The sequence below is a fragment of the Pelophylax lessonae genome, assembly GCF_965119305.1.
Source record: "Pelophylax lessonae genome assembly, chromosome: 2".
Classification (NCBI taxonomy): domain Eukaryota; kingdom Metazoa; phylum Chordata; class Amphibia; order Anura; family Ranidae; genus Pelophylax; species Pelophylax lessonae.
In genome coordinates, this window is record NC_138769.1 from 192,946,444 (window position 1) to 192,952,443 (window position 6,000).

A 6,000-nucleotide genomic window follows, 5' to 3' on the forward strand; every position below is an offset into this window, starting at 1 on the left:
ACTGAGGAAAGCCTAAACCAGCATTTTCTCTAGGAAACATAAGATATCTGTACCGTTTATTATTGCTTATGCAATACTGTTAACACAGAATTATGATAGATTTTGAGTAAAATCTTGAAACTGGTTTATAACAGTAGTAGTGCCTGCAGGCCCGATTTAATCACCTTAAGCAACTTGTGTATCCTTGTGGAACTCTTTGATAGTTCAATGGCTTGGAAATTGATTTGAAGATTAAAGCATGTATGTGCAGGTAGGGATATATTAGACACCATATAACATTGTAGTATAAAGTGCCTACAGGTGGCAGTGTTTTACTTTTTTTATTTTCATAGTCAATGACCAGGTTAGGAGTAGTAAAAGTGTACTGTGAAAGAGTGGCGATACCAGTAAAGGGTTTTGCTTTGGATGCTTTGGACGCCAATGGTTGAGTGCCTACAGGCCTCCAGGATGGAAATTTGGCCATGGTTGCATGTACTTTAAATGTTACTAAACCCAGATCCTGCATTCACATTATCTGGTCTCCCACAGTACACAGAACATGGAAATTCAATTATTTTAGTAAATATAAAATAATAAATACCTTTTTTTTATCAGTTGTTTATAGCAGTTAGAGAAATCTTGTGGCTTGTATCAGTGTACTAATAGCTTGTAGGAGGAGTTGTTATTTCTTCCATGATTGTCCTATCAGGCTTCAAGACCCTTGATTCTCTGTCTGAACATGTATTGACAGTGCTGATTGGGCCTGTGCTGATTACATGTACCCTCCCAAGGGAAAGAAAAAACTCTCTAGCAATACACACCAAACTGAGCAGCCTGACCCTTTAGACTCTATAAATATTAGGTTATAGGTAATATTAGGATCAGAGAAGACAGGATCAAACAGCCTTTATACATAATACAGAGAATTAACCCCTAGGATCCACATTAAGGGGTATAAAAAGCATGCTTTACTGCATATACAGACTGATTTTACTGTTGTGGGTTTAGTAACACTTACCTGAGGTGGCATATTCAGACCACATTACCCACTACCACACATTTGTGGGGAAGAGACCCTTGTCCTCTCAACATTGGAATAAGCGGCTTTCTCAAAGCAGGAGTCTGGAAGCTTGCAGTGGGTTTAAAGGGGGTTGAGGATGACAGGGGGTAGGGTGTTAGCAAGGCAACATTTGGGTGCCAGGTGTGATGAGGAGGAGGATGACAGGAGGTAGGGTGTTAGCAAGCTGACAGTGGTTTGCCAGGTGTGATGAAAATAAGAATGAGGGTGACAGGGGGTAGTGTATTAGAAAGATTGCAGTGGGGTGACAGGTGTGAAGAACATGAAGATGACAGTGGGTGGGGTGTTTTCAAGGTTGCAGTGGGGTGCCAAGTGTGATGAAGATGAGGGTGACAGGGGGTGGGGTATTAGCAAGTTTGCAGTGGGTTGCCAGGAATGATGAAGATGAAGATTGCAGGAGGTGGAGTGTTAGCAAGGTATCAGTGGGGTGCCAGATGTGATGAACATGCGGATGAGGATGAAAGGGGGTGGGGTGTTAGCAAAGTATAAGTGGGGTACCAGGTGTGATGAGAACAAGAATGGCAGGGGTGGGGTGTTTTCAAGGTTGTAGTGGGGTGCCAGGTGGGATGGGAATGATGGTGAAAGTGGATGGGGTGTTAGCAAGGTTGCAGTGGGTTGTCAGGTGTGATGAAGATGAGGATGAGGATGACAGGGGGTGGGGTGTTAGCAAGGTTGCAGTGGGGTGCCAGGTGTGATGAAGATGAGGATGAGGATGACAGGGGGTGGGGTGTTAGCAAGGTTGCAGTGGGGTGCCAGGTGTGACGAGGATGAGGATGACAGGCGGTGGGGTGTTAGCAAGGTTGCAGATGGGTGCCAGGTGGGATGAACATGAGGATGAGGATGACAGGTGTGGGATGTTAGCAAAGTATCAGTGGGGAGTCAGGTGTGATGAAGATGAGGAATGAGGATGGCAAGTGGTGGGGTTTTAGCAAGGTTGCAGTGGGTTGCCTGGTGTGATGAATAGGAAGATAATGGTGACAGGGGGTGGGGTGTTAGTAAGGTTGCAGTGGCGTGCAATGTGTGATGAGGAGGATGATGACATATGGTGGGGTGTTAGCAGGGATGCAGTTGGGTGCCAGGTGTGATGAACATGAGGATAAGGATGACAGGGGATGGTGTGTTAGCAAGGTATCAGTGGGGTGCCAGGTGTGATGCAGGTGTGAAATCCTCTATAGCCTGTGTCCTCATGCTATTATGGGAGGCGGACCATCCATCAATCAAGATGTTACATCCCACCCACTGTGTTCTTTCATGGAGGAGGAGGGAGGGACTGGGCTGTCATTTAGGATCTGTATACATGCCCACATGTGTGATGTCAATATCATGTGATCTGAATAGCTCAGCTAAAACCAGGAAGTGCTTTCTCCAGCAATAGAGACCAAACTGAGCATGTGCAACTGTACTACACTCACTGTGTCTTATCTGGACTTGTCCAGAGTGACATTGCAGGACAGGGAGGATCTGTGCATACAAGATCAAACAGCCTTTTTACACAATGCAGAGGATTAATCACTTAAGTTACACAGTGAGTATACCAAGCATGGTATTCTGCATCTACAGACAGATTTTACTGTTGTGGGTTTAGTAACACTTTACCTGGTATTTTTATCTTGTGTACTTCTGGGTCTTCCCAAGTTCACATTTAATCATTAGTAAAAAATGATGTGGTTTTGATGGTTTTAGAGCAGTGATGGCGAATTTTGACACCCCAGATGTTTTGGAACTACATTTCCGATAATGCTCATGCACTCTGCAGTTAAGTTGAGCATCATGGGAACACATGAAGCAGAGTTGACACTTTGATTAAGTTTAGATATAAAAATAATTTTCTGTGAAGGCCTTCTTAAATTATTTCACCATAATCTCTAAAAGTCTTTATTCAACGCAAAAATCTTACTAGTGTAATTAAAGGAAGTGACCGATAGAAACATAGAGGTGAGGAGACATACTCAACTCTCAAGAGTCTCTAAAGCTATTAGACGTTATCATCCATCTCTACCATCCCAAAATCTCATTACCACACTTAACAGAAATGTTTGTGCTGTAAATATTGCAGGTGCATCTAACGTGATGAGATGGCTGGGTCTATAATTGACAAAGGAGCATATTTGTCCTTGACTTACATTCACCAAAGTTTTGTTTTCCTTTCTATTTTTTATCTTTACTTCTGCTCAAATAGGGAATCTAATCAGATCAAAACACAAGACTTCTTCAGTCTTTGGCAGGATATTCCTATCTGGGTAGACATTAATATTTTGCAATCTAGCAGCTCCAGAAGCAACTACTGTAAATTATTTATAGCTATAAAATCTTGTTATTTTTCCACCATTTCTAAGTGTAAAGAAAAATCAATATAAATATACCTTGACAAAAAAATATTAGTTTGTGATATTGGTTGAGGAGCATTGGGATCTACTTACTATATATTTTACATCAAATATTGACCTGATATAAACTGGCATATAAAGTCAATGTACAGTAAATACATTTTGATTAAATGGAATGTATAGTCTTCATATATATTACATTTAAGGCTAAAAAAATTAACATTATTCTTTTATTCTTTAAATTTATGTTGCACATTTCATCTTTACATATTCCACCTGCAGGTGGAGCTTTTGGCTGCTCTGCTGAAAAGGACCTGTTGTTAAAGTGATTGTAAACACCCCTGTAATGTTTGTATCTTGTTAAAGGGCTTCCCTATAGAAGGTCTTCCCTATAGGTAGAGTAAATATCTCCCAAACTTGCACCGTTTAGGAGATTTTTACATTGCATGCAGCCGGGTCCCATGTCTTATTTACAGTCAGGTGATTTAACCTATTTGTGATCATAAATCATTGAAGTATAGATGCCCAGGCCAAATTTATAGTATTAATATGTATCAGTGAACTTAACCATAACTCTATAGTCTTTGTTTATAAAATATTTGAGACATGTGTCAAGCATTCATCCATCTTTTGACAAATTCTAACCATATTTTACTTAATACAGTAATTACCTATAATTGCCACCATCATCTTGTTGCCAAAGTGCAGTATTTTTTTCTGATTAAGGATTTTCAGAAAAAAATCCCACATTATTGCCACTAGATTAAATTAATGATCATAGGAAATCAAACTTCCTATGATTAGACTAATTAGCATAGCTGAATAATTGTTTTACACCTTTAAGGGCCTATAAGGCTTTTATTTGGTGCACTGTTTTATTAAAAATCCTGTTCTTTTTTTTTCTTTTTTTTCAATAATTATTATAGGCAGGCAAATACCTACCCCACGTTTTTTCATACCACATTTTTTTTTCTTTTTGTTTTTCCTATCTACAATCAAAACTCATGCTCTCTAACCATTGCTATCACAAATATCTTGTGCTTATATACGTTGTTATTATTTGCTTTTGTATACACTTTTGTTGTACAAGTTATATATTACCCTGTATAATATAATACATTTACTACTTTTATTAAAGACCTATTGTAAAAAAAAAAAAAAATAGATCCAAAATGTGTATACAGTAAACCCCCCTCCATCGCGGGGGTTACGTTCCGGACCCACCCACGAAAAGTGAAAATCCGCTAAATAGGCACTCTAGGCATGTTTTTATAACTCTCACTTTACTTTTAAAAACATTTTAAGGTCTTTAAACACACTTTTAAAACAATAGAAACTCATTTATACACATAAAAGATACTGAGAGACAGTGCAAGAGCAACGAAAAACACAAAAATATTTAATTAACAATGATTTAATTAGTAAAATAATATTAATAGGTCTTACAGAAAAAAATTTAACGGGACCGCAAAAACGGAACCGCGATATAACGGGGGTTTACTGTATATTTCTATCTATCTATCTATCTATCTATCTATCTATCTATCTATCTATCTATCTATCTATCTATCTATCTATCTATCTATCTATCTATCTATCTATCTATCTATCTATCTATCTATCTATCTATCTATCTATCTATCTATCTATCTATCTATCTATCTATCTAGTATGTGTACTGTATATATATAATCCAGACTGTATTGAAGGTAATGGGGAAGAACCTTGATAATCATTTATTATCCATTTTCAAGGTTTATAGGTAAGAGATTGTCAAAAAGGGGTGGGGGGGCACATGTACCAATGAAAAAAAAAAAGAATAAAAAAAAACATGCAAAGGAGAGAGGATCTCCTTTTAACCTGGCTAGCGGTATCCCGAGCGTGACTCGGGGTGGATTTTCCATGCTGTTATCGGTATCCCCGAGTCATGCTCGGGGTGGATGGGCAGAGCGCGCAGCGGTGTCTTACCTTCTCCTGGCGATCCAGCGATGATCTCCCATTGCTGAGATCGCCAGCCGTCTGAGATCCCCGCCACTCGTCCGTCCTCCGTCGGTGTGATGACTTCCTAGTTCCGTTCCCTGCAGCAGCAATGCTGCATGGGAGCGGAACTAGGGAGGGAAATTCAAACGTTGAACGTTGCACAAAACACAAACACACACATAACATTTATATTATGTATATATATATATATATATATATATGTATACATTAAGGGCAACTTGGAAAAACATGTGTTATCACATCCTGCATGTTGATCCCAAGCCCAGGCAAATGGCAGGTTTGAGTAAAAAACTGATAACTTGCCTTCTAAAACATTTGGCAAGAAAATCCTATATAAAAAGGCTCTCAAGCATATCAGACATGGTGCCCAATGGTAAGACTCCCTAGCCAAAAGGTATACAACAAGCTACTGGGGAAGGTGCTGCAATGAGAAGTCAAGTACAGTATTTAATGACAAGCCTACTAGATCAAATTCACCAGGATTCCTAGCTGCTAATGCAGCCAACGGTGAAAGCATAGGTCAGCCCTGTGCAGCGACACATCGGACAGCTACATGAAATGTCAGAGGAATTAATCAAAGTAAATTGTATTGTGTCAAAATGCAGATTGCAAGCC